This window comes from Ceratotherium simum, chromosome 13 (genome assembly GCF_057802395.1).
Source record: "Ceratotherium simum simum isolate JZ-2026a chromosome 13, ASM5780239v1, whole genome shotgun sequence".
In the NCBI taxonomy this organism is placed as follows: Eukaryota; Metazoa; Chordata; class Mammalia; order Perissodactyla; family Rhinocerotidae; genus Ceratotherium; species Ceratotherium simum.
In genome coordinates this window covers 49,846,541-49,866,368 of record NC_141912.1, presented here as the reverse complement: position 1 = coordinate 49,866,368, position 19,828 = coordinate 49,846,541, and the positions used below count along the sequence as shown (strand labels likewise).

General features: G+C 36.5%; 2 long non-coding RNA genes across 10 annotated transcripts in view; one reads left to right on the top strand and one right to left on the bottom strand.

The window, feature by feature from the left end:
• LOC147915724 (uncharacterized) overlaps nucleotides 1-8,443 on the top strand; it is a 301,160-nt gene extending 292,717 nt beyond the window's left edge. The window contains exon 4 of the long non-coding RNA XR_015554142.1: nucleotides 8,386-8,443. This is a non-coding gene — a long non-coding RNA (uncharacterized LOC147915724). The remainder of the gene's footprint in view (nucleotides 1-8,385) is intronic.
• Nucleotides 5,094-19,828, bottom strand: part of LOC147915723 (uncharacterized) — a 90,523-nt gene continuing 75,788 nt past the window's right edge. For 7 of the 9 annotated variants that reach the window (XR_015554147.1, XR_015554148.1, XR_015554152.1 and 4 more), the window contains 2 exons: nucleotides 16,565-16,664; nucleotides 14,693-14,854 (listed from right to left, as the gene is read on the bottom strand). This is a non-coding gene — a long non-coding RNA (uncharacterized LOC147915723). Of the gene's footprint in view, nucleotides 5,737-6,282; nucleotides 6,310-9,629; nucleotides 13,936-14,692; nucleotides 14,855-16,564; nucleotides 16,665-19,828 lie in introns of those variants that run through there. The other 2 variants (XR_015554149.1, XR_015554150.1) reach the window with 2 other exon arrangements.

Sequence of the window (19,828 nt, the reverse complement as noted above, 5' to 3'; positions counted from 1 at the left end):
AGAACGTAGAATTTATTTTTGTTTCCTAAGCAGGAAGTAACATATGACTAGAAATCAAGAGGGAAAAAGTTAGCCGATAAATAAATACCCAAGAACTTAGGAAGAAAGTTATTTTTTTATTACCCACTAAGCCACGATAAGGGTTATTATCATGAGATAATCATTCCTCTGGAGCAATACGGGACAGGGGACACAGCTGAGTGCTATCATGCCTATGGGATGTGATTAGCTCATGATAACAGCATCCCCTGGACTCATTGCTATTATGAAATGTCTATCCCCCCCCCTTTTTCTATATATAAATAAATGATTTTGGCGGATAGATTCAATTCCCACAAACTGCAAGTTTGCATTAAAATGCTTCAGCTGTGAGATTCACAGATATTAATCTACCCTTTTGGAATGTTGAACAGTCAATCAGAATCCTTCTTCGTCTCAAGCTGTTTTATGATATTATTACAATGTATTTTGCGACAGAATGGCGGGTAAAGCAAGTTTCAGAGAAATAGGCTTGTTTGGGCTCGATTTAGTTGCTGGAGGGAAACCTCTACATAAAATGACTCTGCCTGCTCACTAAGGCATCCTAACTTTCTCATTATTTTTTTTCCTGCCTGACTCAATTTCTTTGCTGCGTTTTAGAAGTCTGAAGTTCATTCCCCTAACTAGATTAATAAAAGCAGATTTCTCATTTCATATTTCAGAATTGACAGGAGAAAATACTGCCCTGGTAGTTAGAGTGAAGTCAGAAAATACTAGTTCAGAATTAGGGATTTTTAAATTAACATGAAGTAAGGTGGATTTTGGATTTAGGAATAAATGGGAAGCTTTGGTATGATAATAGACTAGTGGGTATGCTTTATGATGAAATTAAGTGAAGTTTGTGAAAATTACACAGTAAATTTATAAAAAGTCAATGTCATTTCACAAAGCTAAAGAATTTTGGATAATAATATTACTGGGGTGAAGTCATCTCTATACACATACTTATGAAAAGTAGAAGCATACATAAAATTATCATAGAATCCTAAAACTAAATTGTTTCTCTATACAAAAAAAAAAAAAAAAAAAAAGATTTGCAGCACACATGTCAGTAATATTAAACTGAATTATTTGGTATAAATGACATAAGCATATAATCCAAAATAAAGAGAGGGAAAAAGTAGCATCTTTTCTGTCCCCAAATATGTTTTATTATTTGGGGCAGGCAATCTCTTTCTCATTGCATATCTTCACTGCTCTGAATTGTTGAGAACATACACACGGTCATCATTTAATTAGGTAGTATCTTTAATCAAGAAATACAAAATTTCTTGCTTATTCTCCTTCTTTCTTTCTACTAATATTGACTTTGTGGTGTTAATGGTAAAAGAAGCTTGCCTCACACTGCATCAGACCAGAAAAGGGAGAGAGTCATAAATTAACTTATACAGAGCACCCAATGATAAATAAAACTAATAAAGGTGTTTTTAAGAAGGCTAAAAAAAAAGTACATCTGATGAAAATGCAAATTAAGTTCTCAAATCTGGAATTATAAAATGGTTATAAATGAATAGTGTTATTGTGTGATTTTAAAATATAAATATTGATGTTTAATGTGTTATACTTGCATTTCTCTTCTTGTTAAAACGTCTTGGAAGGAAATTCTGGCATTTTTATGTGTGAATTTGAGTAGGCTATAGTATCCAGTTATTCAGTCAAACACTGATCTAGGTGTTGCAGTGAAAGTGTTTTGTAAATGTGATTAACATTTATAATCAGTTGACTTTATGTAAAAGAGATTATCCTTGATAATCTGAGTGGGCCTGCTCCAATCAGTTGAAAGACTTTAAGAACAGAATTGAGGAAGAAGAAATTCTGCCTGTGGACTGCAGCATCAGCTCACGACCAAGAATTTTCAGCCTACCCTTCCTGACAGCCTGCCCTATGAATTTTGGACTTGCCTAACTTGTCCCACAATCTTGTAGGTCAATTCCTTGCAAAAAAATCCCTATGTATAGATACATATTACTGGTTCTGTTTGACTGGTGGAACCCTAGCTGATATACCTATAAAAATAGAACTGGTGGGTCTTATCTAGTCCACTTTGTTCTTTCATTTTGATTGATGTCATTAAGAAGCATGGAGGGTTGGGGGGCCCCCGTGGTGGCCCAGCAGTGTAGTGGTTAAGTTCGAGCCCTCTGCTTCGGCAGCCCGGGGTTCGCAGGTTCGGATCCCAGGCATGGACATAACGCACCACTTATCAAACCATGCTGTAGCAGGCGTATCACATACAAAGTAGAGGAAGATGGGCATGGATGTTGGCCCAGGGCCAATCTTTCTCAGAAAAAAGAGGAGGATTGGCAACGGATGTTAGCTCAAGGCTTATCTTCCTCACCAAAAAAAAAAAAAACGCATGGGGAAAGAATGAGTCTGATTTGGGGTTGGAAACCAAAGGTATAAGATTACCCCAAATCTCAGTAAAATTGGGTAAAATTCCAAGTGAATATCATACAAAAATGACTTTTAGGAGAGTCCAATACCAAGATGTATTTTTATTAGAAGAAATTAGAGAAAGAAAATTCCCTACATGTCGATGGCAGTATTAAGACCAAAACTTTTTAAACCACATAGGTTTTCTTTTCATACTCCATCTACATGGCACTGTTTCCTTTGTATGTATCAGGTATTCAACTAGACTCTGTGGATATATCTTTTATCAAGGAATTCAAGAAAAAGCAGACATAAAATATATCATTTTAAAATGATGTGATAACCACATAAATAAATAAATTTATGAAGTTTAGTATTTGCACAAGGGGAAGATTAATTAACTTTCTCGGGGTTACAATAGAGAGGATAAGATTGAAGATGTAATTGATGGCTTGGTAAAGAAGTGGAAAATTAATGTGGGCCATGAAATATAAAGAATGACCAGGAGAGGTCGAGGGTATTCTTTAAAAAAAGGAATAATTAAAATGTATAATGAATGAACAGTAAAGCATGTTGTAGAAATGACAAGGAGTGGCATTGCTGGAGCATGATGGCAAGGACATCTTGCAGCTAGAGTTGGAGCATGAAAAACCTCTTTGATGGGCTGGAGTTTATTCTTATCTTGCAGTTTATAAGGAACGATGAAAAGTGTGGAGATGGGGATCAGCCAAGAATTTTAACATATCTCTGAATCAATGGATTGTCTTGGAAGGAGCTGAGACAGAGGTTGGGAAATGATCTGTGTACCGTTGTGAAATCCAGGGGAAAATCATGAGGGTCTGCAGCAGCAATAAAAATGGAGAGGAGAGGAAGCAATCTAGTTGTATGCAGGTTGTAGGATGGGCCAGGCTTGCTGACAGACTGGATTTAGAAGACGAAGGAAAAACAGTCGAATCCTAAGTTTCTGGACCAAGTGATTGGATATATCATGTAGGTATTTACAGAATAAGGATTTGAGAGAAGGAACAAGTTTTAAGGGGAAACTGGTCATAATAACAGCAACAAAAAGCATATATTAAGTGATAGGAATACATCAGGCACAGTCTTCTAAATGCTTTATGTGAACTTTCACGTTTAATACTTCCGAGTAATCTATGAGCTAAGGAACATTGTTTCTCTTACTTTACAGATGTGGAAACAGATTTCAAGAGACAAGTTGCTTTATAGAGATCACACAGCTGGTAAACAGGGACCTAGGATGGTGAATTAGCAGTGACTGAGTTGGATATTTGAGTCTAAAAGAAAAGTTCTTCATCGGGGACGTAATTATAGCCTCTTATAGTTGAAGCTATCATAGCTAATGAGATTAAGGATCAAAATTATTACCAGTGACAAAGTCACTTTTTAGTTGATGAATATTTTTAAAAACTAAAAATATGACATCCAAAGATGATTTATCTAGGTCCTTCATGGAACCTCAAAAACACAATGTTATTATTATTTAAGGAGAGTATTGAATCCAAAGTTTACATAATTTTATATATTAATATTTTTACAGAGTTATTTCAGTTCTGAGTTCCCAATTTCTTCCTGAGGCAGGAGGAGGTTCCCCCCACATCATCAAGCAATGCTCAGGACATCAGCTGGATGTCCTACAATTCAGTTCAACTCTGACACTATCTACGCAGAGATAGCATCAGATTCCACAGGTAAAGGGCTCAGTCCCACAGGATCTCCCTCCACTTCAGAGGCCAATTGCAAGCCCCGGTTGTTACTTGTGCTTCTGACTGACTAGCTATAAAACAGAGGTTCCAATGACCCCTCTTTGGGATCGATTAATTTGCTAGAGCGGCTTACAGGACTCAGGAAACTTGTTTACTCACTAGATTACAAATTTATTATAAAAGGATGTAACTCAGGAACAGCCAGATGGAAGAGATGCATAGGGCAAGGCATGTGGGAAGGAGCGGAGAGCTTCCATGCCCTCTCAGAGCAGGCCGTTCTCCCAGCACCTCCACGTGTTCGTCAACCCAGAAGCTCTCCAAAGTCTATTCCTTTAGGGTTTTTATGGACGCTTCATTACATAGGCATGATTGATTAAATCATTGATCAGTGGCAAATTGAACTCAATCCTCAGCCCCTCCCCACTCCCCAGAGGTTGGGGGGTGGGACTGATAGCCCCGATCCTCCATTCACTTGGCTGGCTCCACTGGCAATAGCCCCCATTCTTAAGTACTTTCCAAAAATCACCTAATTTACATAACAAAACATACATTTATCTTTCTCCTCACCCAGGAAATCCCAAGGGTTTCAGAAGCTCTGTGCCAGAAACCAGGAGGAAGACCAAATATATATTTTTTATTATAAATCACAATATCACAAGAGTCTTGACTCAGTGGGGTTTTGTAGCATTGAGTGGGATGTTAGAAAGGATGTTAAAAGAATTTAGTTTCATTTTCAATGATGTGGTTGTTAAATTCGTGGATATACTCAAGGATAATTTCGATCATTCAATTTTCTTTTTCACCTTTCATTTTTCTCTTTCAAGCTATATTGAGAGTTGGGCAAAATAATTTGTGTGCCTTATGATTGAAGGTATCTGAGACCACATTAAAGCAGTGAGGTTGAAAAGGCTGGTTAAAATAGTTGGGCAATAAAAAAGATGTTAAATACTATCCCATCACCCTATAAAATAGAAATTGGCTTTTTTTTTTGAAGACTTGAATTTGGGGAGCTTTTAAGAGTATGTGAAAATTTGTGAATGTAGAGGAATATATGGAAGGCTAGGTTAAATGCAAAGTATTTGATTATATACAACAGGTGCCAAGAGTATCTTATAACCACAGTTCCAGGATAAATTCTAGAGATCTTCTAGTCCAGCTCTTTGACTTGAGGAATGTTAAATACTAACAATTCAAGAGTTAATGAGTACAGAGTCTGTTTTTAAAAATCTGTAAGGGAAATTATTGAACAATTTTTTCACGTTGTTTTTGCATACACTTTATCTACAAGTTTTTACAGTTTATCTAACATGTTCTGATGTTGTGTATGTCAAGGGTGGAACAAAATGTGAACCTGCACATATCGATATTTACATCTTGATTGACAAATGTAATATGTGGTGATTAGAGCAATTAGTCCAATAGTAGGTATAGGCTTTACAGCTCAATAACTTGTAAACAAAGCTGATAAACAGAAAACTTTCATTCAAAATGAGCCACATAGCAGACAACTGAGAACTGGAAAATGTTACACTTCATCAGCCATTTTCTTTTATTTGTGGTTAAATTCTCTATGTTGTTGCATGTGGTCCGTTCTCTCACAGAGCTGCTGGCAGAAGACAGAATTAGACAGATTAAATGTTACACTTCATAGTCTGTAAAAATTAACTATAATGAAAAGAACAAGCTCTTATTTTCATAATACCACGTAAATATATTTCTGTTCTCCCATCCCTACTCTGCTCTCAAATTTTGATCATTAATATTAGAAAATTGAGGTTAAGAGAAAATGACTGGAAAATCTGAATAAGTTCTGTGTCAGACATTTTCTTTTTCTTTTCTCTCTGTTTCTCTCTCTCTCTCTTTTTTTTTTTTGCTGAGGAAGACTGGCCCTGAGCTAACATCTGCTGCCAATCTTCCTCTTTTTTTTGCTTGAGGAAGATTGTCCCAGCTAACATCTGTGCCAATCTTCCTCTATTTGTTGTATGTGAGATGCTGCCATGACATGGCTTGATGAGCGGTGTATAGGTCTGTGCATGGGATCTGAACTGTTGAACCCCGGGCTGCTGAAGCGGAGCTCATTAACTTAACCACTATGCCACCAGGCAGGCCCCATGACATTTTATTTTTCGTGTGTAAATAAAACTCTTACCTTGAAAATATGTTAACCTAATTAATCCTGGAAAAAAAAAATAGGATGAATATAATGAGAATTTGTTAGTAGGCTAAAAATAAATTTACCATATCCTCTTTTTACTTTTGATATTATTTCCTCCTTATTTCAAAGAATGTGTCTAAGCAAATTTTCATAGAGCACTATCCCTATAAAACAAAATTTTCATATCAGTAAGATTGAAAAAACAATGCATTTTGCTGCATGGTCTTCTCACTTTTGGAAATTCAAAACGCATATTAGTGTATTAAAATACAAAGATGTACCACAATAACCAAATGGATTAATTTTGTTTAATTCAGTGTTTCCTAATTTTATTTTAATACAAAATGCCATCCCCATCTCCCTGTCCCTCCAACACCATCATCATCGTCAGGATTAATTCAGTCATCTGAGGTTTCCAAATATCTCTTCAGGAAACCAAGTGTTAACCTAGACTGCTGTGGGCTTAGAGCAGGGGTCAGCAGTCTTTTTCTGTAAAGGGCCAGAGAGTACATATTTTAGTATTTGTAGGCCACATATGGTCTGTATTGCACATTCTTTCTTTCTTTCTATAACACTTTAAAAATGCCAAAAACATTTTTAGCTTGAGGGTCATACAAAAGCAGGACACAGGTTGGACTTGGCCTGTGAACCATAGTTTGTTGACCGCTGGATTGAAGGATACAAGTGAAAAAAAGATGACTAAGAAGAGGAAAATAGTATTAATTAATAAAGAATCAAAACTCATGTGGGTGGGTGACAAATGGAAATTTAGCCAAATGATTGTAAATATTGACACATGGAACAGTAGGCATAAATAATAAATGCTTTTTTTCATAATTGTGGAAGTAGGAACTAGGTTTAGATATGCATTGATTGAACTGAAAATGATGAAAAGATGTGTTAATTAAAGATATTTGAGTCTCAAACATCAATTTTTAGGAAGGTTTTATTAGAGTGTCCTGTGGTCCTTAGATTTTTTATAGTATTGAGTGATGACAAGAGTATTTGCCAGTTCTTCCCACTCTCAAGGGTCATCTACAAGAAAATTATGAGTTAGCGTGCGATTTGGTATAAACTCCTTAGAGCAAATTAGGAACAAAAAAATTTTTCTTTTTAAGTCCAAATTAATAATTCCCAATTGTTAATGGAACATCATCTAGGAAAAAGATACAAGTACGTTTAATGGGAAAATTGGGCACTGAGAAAAATGAGTATGTGATAAAGGATTCTCATTTTCATGAGTTCATTAAATCAGAAAGCAAATATTTAAATCTACTATATTTAAGATCTTTTGCATATGTTTATAATAATAAAATTTGGAGAAAAATCTAAACTTGCAATTATTGAGAATCTTTCACCATTAAAATGAAGTTGTAAATTCTTTTTTTACATGGAAAGTATTTACAATAAAAGTGGGAAAAGAAAATTACAAAACAGAACATATACCTTGTGTTTGTAAATATATATTTATACATATATGTGTATGATATGTATACTTATACATATGTCTAAATTTATATATATACATACATCTATATGTTGATATATTCCTATGCAAATGATATAAAAAGGTTTGGAAGGGAAGGCAAAAGTAATTAACTTTAGCTGGTGGTATCATTGTTTGTAAGTTTTCTATTTATTACATATTTTATACAACATATGCATTTATTCCTTTTACAAAAGCAATACATGCTACTGTTATTAGATTGTTTGCCTGTTTGTCTGTAAAATCTATTCTCTGGCCTTAAAGAGCTTACATGCATTACATTTCTGGGCTTGCACCTAGAAAGTCCTAAAATAGACTGGATGTAAAGTAGAGATTGCAATTTATTACTTGGAAAATGCATTGCAAAATATCCAGGTGAAAATGAAGCATTTCTGGCAATACTGCATAGTGAGCTGCTCTTTCTTCAAATGATAGTGTGGTCCTAGACATTTCATGTGTGTTGACAATATGAAGTTGGTAGACGGTTGTGTTACACATGCCCTCATTTTCTGACTGCAGTAATTCACATCTCCCTGGGCTTGGCCAGATGGGGACGCCTCTGTTATTTTAACCAAATATCTGTATTACATTAACTTTTCCTCCTTTTGCAGCTCAAGCAGATAGCTTCATTGAACTGCCCATGATGCTGTCTGGATCCACACCCTCCAGCACACTGAGAGATGTCAGCCAGTTAGGCATGGATGAGGCTGTGGAAGATGCTCTACCATTCTTGTGATGTGCTTGCTTTAGGACTGGCACTGCCTGGCGTGAATCTCCTCTGCCATCTGACCGCCTGATCACCCTCAGCTTCTCCCTCCCTTCTAAATGAAGGTGTGTCAACATCATTGTTGAACAAAAAAATTTCCTTTTTCTTTTAAACACAGATTATTTTTTTTCTAAGGGTTTAAAACCCAGCAGTCTTGTAGAGTAGAATGTGGCCCTCTGTGGATAGCTCCAGTCTTTGAGCCTGAAGGACCCCCTCATTGTACACCTGTCTTGACAGATTGGGGCCCTAGAACAATATCGCTTAGTCACACACTAACTAGCAGGGGGAAAGTCTGTGCCTTTTATTAAAGCCTACCTACTGGCTTAGTGTTTGGAATTCAGTTCTACCTATAAATCAACATCAGAGCATACAACACAGCGTGTTCAAGAGCTTTGTTTAAACATCAAAGGAAGAACACAGACAAGCACTATGATAGAAATATAACTAATCACTTGCAAATACATCTTTCCTGTCAGTGGGAGCTTAACCTTTCTGTTTAATGTGACTGGGAAAGAGTGCACTTATTTCCATTCTATCTGTTTTCTTTAAAGAGATATAGAATTTTGCTATGAAAAAAGGATTATATTTGTTCTTAATGTAACACAGAGCATAAGCGTTTCAGAAGTGTTCGGTTGAAGGGAGCAACAAGAAACTGAATTCTGTGGAAATTTAAAAGCTGTTTATCACCTAATGAAGGACGAATTACTCCCGTGAATCTTTACCTGCTAGAAAAAACCAACTTGTGATCAACTGGCAGTAGGAAAAAAAGTAAAACGTAATAAAAACAAGATTTATTTTTAAAATGGGGAGGAACAGATCTTTATTTGCTTGTTGACTGGCAGTGAATGCAATTTGATGCTTTGTGGTGCATTGATTGGGATCAATTTAACTTCATGCTCTGCTTCTGGTTTTATCCGTTCATGAGGGGCCCAGGAAGGATTTATCTGAGGTGCTCAGAAAATCCTAGAATCTATAAACCATTCCTTTAATTTGAATGCTGCAGATTACGGATGAAAGTTTGGTCACCTGCGTGGATCAGTAGGATTAGAGACATCAAAGCAAGTGAAAATAAGAAAGACAAGCAAGAAACAACAAACAAAATGCACTCCATCACTGAAACTGAAGGTAGTGTCAAGGGGTTGGAAGGTTTGGCTAGCAATAGGGTATGGTATTCCAAAATGGACAAGCCTTGCTTCATGCTGTCACTGTTTCTAAATCGGGAATAAATTGTAGATGCATGAAGTCTCAGAATCCGCGTCTCTGAAAGTGGAATCTTCTGTTACTTCTGGTTTGATATATCTGTACAGTATTGGTAATGTTGATTTTCAAATGTTTGTGTGTAATAAAAATGTTTTTAGAGATGTTGTGGCTGTGAGGGCTTTTTATGATTTAATGGCACTTTTATTCCTGAGGTTCTTATATATATGCATAAATGTGTGGCTCTGTGTATATGAGAGACTGTCTATTCTAGTGATATTAGGACCACTGTTAATCTTATGAGAAACTGCAGAGAGCAGAAATATTGAGTTTGAGCAAGCAAAGCTAAGCAAGAATATCGGACCCACTGGCACATATTGTGAAATCTTGGGCAATATTAATATTTACCTTAAAGTTGTGGTGAGAATTAAATGGACTCTTATATGGAAAGCGCCTTTTTAACAGCCCTATAACTTGTAGCCATTATTATTAGTACTAGCATTATTATGATTATCAAAAAACAATATTAGTGCTTTTTATGGGGGGTTAGTGCTTTTATGCCATGCATCTGGATGATTAAAAACAATTACCAGATAGTAGATGACCATCAATAAGTTGAAAACTAAAGAACAGGACCATTTTCTTTTTTCTGATATCAAAAGGAAGAGATTTAAGAAGAGTTGTTACTGATCAGACAAGTTTGATCCTTCACCTATACCTGAGGTCTGGGACCACCTCTCCACCCTCCTCTAGTTTCAAACATACCAAATACAGTAAATAGAGCATGAAGATGGTCTCTCCTCACTCACTCCCTCCACCCCCGTTTATACCTTAGAAAAGGTACTCCTGGTAGAGACACGGCCACTATATGTGGGTGTACACACATACATCAAGGTTAATAGCCACTTCCCACTGGCAAATGCTAACCAGTATTGCCAATGAATTTTCGTTAGAATAAAATGTAGCTGTTGTGCCCACTTAAGTAAAGCATTTCCAACAGCATCACAGAATTATTGCACTATTAAAATGCTAATGCATATCCAGTGTTTTAACAGAGATTGTAGGATCCTTGAGGGCAAGAATTTGTTCTTTCCTTAGGTTATGTATTACACAGAGGAGAGTGGAACACTTAATGATTTTGTTCTTAACAGTGAGCTAATTCTTTTTGTTCCAAGAAAAATATAAGAGTGAAAATAACTTCCTGAGGCATCCTTCTCAAAAGGAGAAAATGGATTGGCAACTTGCAGAAATCAGGTCTGCAGGATCGTAAGACCATTACAAAGTTTTGTGACATTCAGTTCAGAGCTTCTCAAGAAAATGGGAAATGGACAAGTCTCAGAGAATGCCCTTTTGTACATGTGCTGTTGAGAGTAGGGGAGGTAAGCCCCTTGCTAATACTCTTGTCCAAAGCAAACTTCCCTCTAGCTTTTGATTTCCTGAGAGCTCCTCTTCGCCTTCCATGTCTCCTTCCTTTAGGGTTAGATTCACAACTTTAGTTAGTATCCATGCTTGTTTCATGCTTAGGTATAGCACAGAGAGATTAAAGGCAGTGCTCTGAACCTCACCAATAGGTGAAAAGAGTAACAGTACAGTATTTGGGATGGAGAGCAGTGGGTATAATCAACTATCTGTTGAGAACTATTCTACTGATGTACTAGGAATTGGCATATGCAGGTAAGGACCACGGTGGGGTGAGTGGATGGATGTTAGGAATAAAATTTGAGAAAAACAGTTGAGCATTATCAATGTGCTAAAAAGCACTAACTAAGGGTTTCTTTATTTCCACTTAACCTATAACAAGATTAGAGAAAGAAAGGAATGGAATATTCTGATTCATTCAGATTCAAAGAAACTAAAGTCAATCTCGTAATATTTATTATATGAAGGTTAAACATATATGCAAACTTCATTGAAATTTTTATAACTTCCTCCTATGCATTTCCCTGGATATTCTTTTCCTGCTCAGATTCTGTTAAAGTTTTGCATATTTTAAAACATGTATTAAAATATTTTGTAAAATAGTGTTCTAGTAGATCCATCAACGGTATTTAAATATACACAGAAAACACTCAGATGACATTTATGTCACTCTTGGTTTTGTGTGCAGTGACACTAAGCTCCTGTGGTTACTAAACTTCATAAAAAACAGAGACTATGACTTTACTAGAACAGCAACGCTTCCTGGGTGTTACTATATCACAAGAATAAATTGAAGCAATGTAGTAGTGAGCTAAAAGGCTCAAATCACACTTCCACATAGAAAATCTAATCTTCTCCCTCCTAAAGGGGTTGTCGCATTTGAGTACTAGATGTTAGGAAATCTAGTTCTGCCTTCTCTTTCCTAAGCCCCACACATGTGCTCATCCTGACATGTGCCAAATTGCTATTTCAGGTCTACATTGTCTTGGCAAAAGCTGTATTACTTAAGAGAAACATGCAAAAAGCCTGCCCTAATGTCTGCTTTGCCCAGGCAGAAGAATCTACAAATAGATACACTCAAGTGTGGTAAAGGACTCTATATGTTATTCTGAAACCAGTATCCACCGCTGTCCTGGGAGGGAGAAAAGTTACAGAAAATTATCTTTAAGAATCTTGTGCTAGAGGAGTTGTCTGCCTGTTTGCGTTTGTCTTCACTGAGTGGTTCACGGTGGGGTTGTCAATACCTCCTCAGCCTGGTAATCAGGGAGAGGAAACTCTCCGAGGAATTTCCCCAACCTCTCAGAACTGCACGCTGAACTTTGTCAGAGGTTGAGCAGTTCTTTTGTAAGTGGGTGCCACCTAACTTTCACTTTTTCTTTTTGTTCACTTCCCACAGTCTACCTCCTTTAGTCTATCTTAAAGTTCCCAATACCTGGTGCCTCCAATCCTCTCCCTCATGGAACTCCAGACATCCCAATATGAGAAAGCAGTCCTGGCCCTTGGCCTGTCCTCCAGTGTTGTAAAACTTCATGCCTTGGAAAGCTAATGATAGCTCTCCTTTACTCATGTTTTGCTGGTCCTGAAATGTGGTTAGGGGATTCTGGTCCTAACAATGGCAGCAAGGTGGTGGATGCCTTTATTGTAGTTCAATTCACCAAAGGTAAAGATTGTAGGTTTCCTCCTAAGTTACCCATAAGCCAGCACAACTCAACAGAATGAATATTATTTTCTACTTGAACCACATAGTCCAGTATTATTTGAAGAACATGACTTTGTTTCTATAATTTGCAAATTATTAACTCTGAAATTATTGTACTAAAGAGATATAACTTGTTATGTCTTAACTGAAGCCTATTTTTATGATGATATGTATCATGTTACCATGGACTAGTTCTGCCTGAGTCATCTGAGGCAGGGGATTCCAAGCCTAAGTAGATTCTTTTTGTTTCTGGAACCTGCCCTGTAATATAGGTGGAGGGTTATGTGTTTCCTGTACACACAAACTCCTCTTCACATTGGCTTACGAGAATATGCAGCAGAATCCATTTGAGAGGCATTAGAAAGACCCTCAGAAATCATGCTTGTGACTCTTGTCATTTCCCCTTTCCCCGTACCATGTAGCTGAGGAAATGCGTGACTTGAGTCAGTATCAGCTAAAGGCCCTTGGGAGCTATACCCCTGGTTGGCTAGACAGTCAAAAAAATGTTTGATAGTCAAATCTGGGGCCTTAAAACACCAATGCAAGCTTTTCCTCCCAACCTGATGATGATCAGGACAGAACTGCTCTAAATTGCTGACTTTTCCCTTTGGCACCCACTCTTGTTCTGCTCCTTGAATTTGATGTTTAGGACTTCTTTTCCAAAGCATTATTGCCTTACCTAGAAATTCCTTCTTAGGTCCCAGCCAATGTAAGCGTTTTTGAACTCTCACTCTGGCAAGTCTTTGTGTTACCCATGGGGATTCCAAGGAACTAGGGCATGTGCCAATTATTTCCTTTTGGACAATAATAGATATTTGAGGTTACATAATTGATGAACTATTTAGTACTTTAAAATTTCATCATTTCTTATCAATTTCCTATAGTAATTTTTCATTTGAAACACAAAATGTTGACATCTATAGAGAATTATTTGAACTTCATCATATAAACAGCCCTCAAATCTTCAGGCTACTACCACAGTCAGGCTACTGTAGACCACATTAATATACAACTCACAGAAATCAGAGAGAGTGAGTTTTGCTCGCTTTAATGAGTAAGGAAGTTTATCTTCTGTTATATCTGGGGGACAAAAAAATAAAATAAAATAAAATCATAGGAAATGGAAAAAAGCGGTCATATTTAAATACAGTGAGCATCCCTTCTTTCTTTACCTAGTTAGGGACATGAGCCAATGGAAAGGTAAGTGGAGTTGGAATGTCAATGTCTCTTAGTTATAACTCCGTCATTTAGTTCTGTTGCCCTAGGTCAATCATCCTATTTCATGACATCTAGTTTTCTCTCTTTGCAGTGAGGATAACAAAATCTACACTTTAGAGACAAACTGAAAATTGTGAAGTTGTTAAAAAGTTGCATATAGTTTTGAGCTATATCCCTGTTTCCTGAGTTTTAAGGTTCTCACCAAAATGAAAAGAAAAAAAAATCTCTCCTTTTGGAGATGAAGAATGTCTGTCTTATAGAACATTAAACTTCAAAGGTGAAGTACATGTGACGTGTTAGCAGCAGGTGACAGAGGTTTATTTTCATAGATCTTAGAGAGATTCATCAGACAGGATACTTGGTAGCAGTGAGTAGATTGAGAAGCCTGGAGTTGAACACAGGTGGGTAACAAACCTTCCTTAACCCTTCTTCATTTAGGGAATTGCTTAAGTAAGTTTGTTTAAGTTATTGCTTACATAACTAGTTCACTCCTGCTCACTCTTCCCCAATAAATATTTTTAACTGATATAACAAAGTGGATAATATTTGATAATATTAACATATAATAGATTAATATTTAATACATAAAAGCATATTAAATAATATTTTTGATACTAATATATGATAACATAATCTTCACACTCTGAATATTCACATTGTATCATGAGACTGTCATGAGACCAAGCAGAAACCTTTTTCTCACCACAGTTGAGAATTCTCATCTTCTAGCATTTGGACAGACCCATCCCGAAGAGTACATCTCTCAAAGATGTTGTTTCATCTAGGAGATATAAAAGGACCTGTGAGTTTTTCAAGAGCCAATGAAAGTATAAAGGACATAGGAAAAAAATGTTGGCTCCAAAATATAAATGGAAATTATAAAATTATAATCATCTTATGTTTAGTTAAATGTATTCAAAATGCAATAATATGCCAATTAGTCAACTAAAACTTCTCATACCTGTATACATACATACATACATACATACATACATGTTTACGTAATGTGCAATGTAAATACATTTTAATATCTGATAGGGACCTCTAATAGTAAGAGGGTTTAAGGCAAAGGAAGATCTTAAAACGGTCCTGCCTGCAAAATCCCACTTATCGAGGGAGAAAAAATTTTGTTTAAGGAGAGTAGATCACATATGTTTAGCTTTTATACCTTTTAATGCTGTTTGATAATGAACTATTTTCTTTAAGTTTTTAAGTTTTCTTTATTAATTCTATTTAACCTTTTCCTCACCAGAACAAGCCCAACCTGGCACAGAGCCCCTCCCATTAGCATTAGGTGCTGCTGGCATCTAATTACACTAAGGGACATTCAAGTTTGCAGACTGTCACATTGTTAAGCATATTTTTATTTCTTATTCCTCTTCTCTTTTTAAAAAATATTAAAGAAAAAGTATCTCCTCCTAGTGGTAGCATAGGGAAACCACAAGCTCATGGTATTACACCACTGTGACAGAATGTCATTTCAATTGCCTTATTAACCGTATGAAAAAATATATCACAACGGTGAGAAAACTTCTCAGTTATCTATATCTTCCCCCTTAGGCTATTGTCATGAGCCACTGGCATACTAAGGAGAGTGTGCTAATTCAGTTGTCAGCTGCCTCACCTATTAAAAAGGGGGAAAATATCAGTGACACAATTGAAACCCATAATAAGGGTGCTGCAGAGGTCTGGATAGCTCTGTCCACTTGTAGCCTTGAATTAAACACTCTCTCAGAAATGTGCCATTTGAACTGTCAAAGGGAATGCTGCTGTCACCACATCTGGCTTGGTAATGAAGCATTAACAGTGTTGTGAAAGCATCTTCCCCTGGCTGCATTTGGGGAACATGAGACTGGACACTCGTGCTTGAAGTTTTCAAGCGGAGTGTAAATATCATTTACTACATGTTCTCTTTATAAAAATGAGGAACTCGTGAGAAAGGTATGAAAATATATAGGTCTGGAAGTCAGACTAGTGATGTTAGGGACACCAAAAAACAGTAGATTTGGTGAGATCTGAACCAGAATGACGGTAGAAAATTTAAATTTGTTAGTTTTTGACCAGATTCCTGGAGATATACTGAATTTCTACAACTGATTTCTGAAAGCCTTTGCTGTGTCACTCTGGGAAAATGCTAAGAGTTTATTAAATGATGTCCGCTCTAAGAGTACATTGGATTTATAAGTCACCGAATATGGAGGAAGAGATATGACAGCTGATATCCTAAGTATATATCAGACCTACTTTTTCATAAACAATTTGAGCCACACTCTGTTTATAATAAAAACCACTTTTAAGCCCTAGGTGATAGATATTGAAGCAGTATTTTATAAGATAAAACATGAGGCTGCTAAAAGAACATTATACTATTCATAGTGCTCCTTTAACCCAAACAACGATAATGAGGTTGAGTGTGAATTAGTATATCATATCTTTTACAGAGGAGTAAAATATTGCCCAGAGTGGATTTTCCTCATCTGCAGTCATTTACCTGATAAGTATCAGCAGATGATTTGCACCCAGAACTGACTCCAGATTTGGGTTTTCTTCTGTATTCCATGGGAGAGGACATCAGTATAATGGGTTTTGACCTTGAATACATGTAAAGAATCAGAAACTGGCAAAGCAAGAGCTTTTACACGTTTAATTTAAAATCTATTATACACTTTTAAATTACTCATATTTTTTTATAGGACATTGGAAACATAAAGTCTTCCTTTTTCTTATTTTTAGGAATTTTCCATCACTTAAATGTAAATATTGTTAACTTGATGTATTTGTTACCATTTAAATTGTTTTTTTTTGTTTGTAATTTAACAGAGATTCTTAAAGGATGCTAGCTGAGAAAACATGCCAAAGCTGTTTAACAGCTCCGGGATAGTCTTTAAAACTCATTTACTTAATAAATATGGGGACAATATCATTGAGTGCTTTGAAAGTATGCAGTGGAGAACATAAAATGTCAATATTTCATACCTACAATGTTTATGCACATATTCCTCATCAAGAGTTTTATCCTCGAGTCTGTCTTTAGGGCCTTAACCTTCACCACATGGCATGCTGCCATTTCATATAAGGTATTCTGTCTCTGTCCCATTGCTATTTTGCATCTTTCCTCTGTTTCTCAGTTTAAATTTAAAAAACGGAATGATGGGTCCAGCTTGTCAGAACCCAATATAGGGGACCCTGGAAAGCCTATGGATTGGCTGCCCTTGGGTCAGATATCTCCCTCATCCAATCAGCTATGGTAAGGGGCAGGGCCTGTGGATGGGCCTACTGGCACATGAAAAATTATGAAGAGCCTTATAAGCCGTGAAAAGAATCTTCATATTAATTCTTTGGTAGAAAAAAGACGCTGAACCTTTAGCACGTCAGCACGCACAATTATGTTTTAGGAATACTCACTACAGTGCAAGTCCCGGCACAAAATACGTTCATTGGTCCTCTTAGAGTAAATTATTTTGGCCGGATCCTGACCTCTATGGATGCCAGTAGAAAGCTAAAGAAACCGAAGAGTGGAGTGGATAAAACCTTGGAGTCACATAGATCCTGATTTGAGTACCTTCCCTGCCACTTGGATGGATGCTTTTCCTAAGCGCCTGATGCCTCGGTTTCTTCATCTTTAAAATCACAAATCACAGCCCCTCATAAGGTTTTTGTGAGGGAATGTAAAAATATTTAAAGTAATGCTTGTGAAGTACTTATTACTGTTGAGAAAGGCATTAGAAAATAGAGTTTCTGGGGCATTCTGATTCTTCTACCTTCAGAAAAATAATAATAATAATAAAAATTTCAATTATTTACTTGATTTCAATTTTAAATATTCACGATAATTCTTTAAAGAAACAAGATTAGACACTGTTTAATTCCAGCTTTGTTGTTACTTCCTGGCCTAGAACAAGTCCCCTCTAAGTCTTAGTATCTTCATCTGTAAAATGGTGATAGAAGAAATTATCTTTAAAGAATATTGTGGAAGTAAAGGTAAAGTATGGAAAATATCTAGCATTCTAGTAAGCTCAGAGCAGTTAACAATCCTCTCCCAGCACATAGGCTAATCTTGGGTATCTTAATTAATTGGAATTAAGTTCCTTGATTCCATCTTCCAAATTCATTACCGACACTTTATTTTGCATCTTCTTCTTGCTACCTGCAAAAGTTCATAATGGCTCTCTCTGGAGCCCTGGATATAGGGAGAAGTAGGGTGCGTGTGTGTATAAGAGTGGTCAGTTCTCACAGATTATTCAGTTTCCTGAGTGTATATCCCACCTCAGTATTACTCACTGCTTGTAACCTTGGGGAGTCTAACAAGAATTATTGTTTGGCTTTCCTTTCAAGCAGAGAGCAGGGGACATGCCCTAGGCAAGAACTTGTACTCTCTGGGTGCCTGATTTAGAGTTTAATGTACTGAGATTTGAAAGGGTTAATAATCAAGGTCTTGGGTTGGTGATAAGATAAAGTAGAAGAGTTCATATGGGAAGTGCAAACTTGGAGCTTGATGGTGAGGTGGGGGTTATTAGGCCAAGAAAGCAGGAAAGCAGATAAGGACTGTAGATATGGGGCTCTAGAGTAGGTGGCTTCTGTTGCAATGTGGTTTTATATCCCCACTATGAGGGCACGTTGCCTCCTCACATTTTGTGGTTTAATAGCTCAGGTCATAGCATCATATCCCATTGGCATTTCTGTTTACTCAGTTGTGTATGCTTTACCCAATGTTGGAACAACTGTTCTGTTTGCCATTCCTTATGTATTTCTTCACTTCTCATCTGCTCTTTTCTGACTGGATGCTTTGCCTCTACATTCCACTTGATTTGGGCTATTTTATAGGTTCCATGGCCATAAGCCACCTTCTTACAATGGAAGTCATACAGATCTGATCCTGAGACATCCCAATCCTACTTTCTTATATTGTACCTGTGATGTACAGTTGCCTAAAAGAGTAATGCTAATATCCTCTAACCTATTATATTATCGTTTGAATCAGTGGCCACTCTAGGCTAAAGTTTCTCAAAGTGCGACCCACCAGGTTAGCATCACCTTAGAAGGTTGAATTAGAAACTTGAGATGGGAGACAACGATCTGGATTTAACAAGCCCTCCATGTGATTCTGATACACACTAAGGTTGGAGAACTATTGGTTTGGGGTATGGATTGAGGAGGCAGTCACTCTGCAGCATGGGTTGAAAGATGTATCTGCTGGCCTTGATTGCCTTCCTTTCTAGAAGTCAATAATTATAGTTCTCTTCTTTGTGTGCTAAAGTTTTGCTTTTGCTTAATAAAATTCAGTTATCTTTGGAAAGGATAATAGATTAAGCTACTGACACTAATTTATAATTTTGTATGAATGTGTTTATATTATCTTGTTCTTATAACAGCTTTGATAGTAGCTAATTTGAAAAACATCATTTGAAAGAGTAGATAATCCAAAACAGCCACACATCTTTTATTTCAATGAAATTTGTCATATCATTGAGGTTTTAAGCCCAATATCTCAGAAATTAGAAACCTAATTCATGGAATATTACATTACCATAACTTTAAATTTATTTAAACTTATTTACATTAATTTTTATGTGAGGACGCTATGTAATTGTATTTACTAAAGTCTCCAGTTCAGAGAAGCACTAGTTACAGTTTAGGAAAACAGGAATCACTGGTATTATTTCTGAGAGATTTTATCAGATACAAATAACCAAGGAATACAACTAAGTTTAGCTAAAGTTTTATTGATATTTGAGGTCCTCAGTTTAGGTTCACA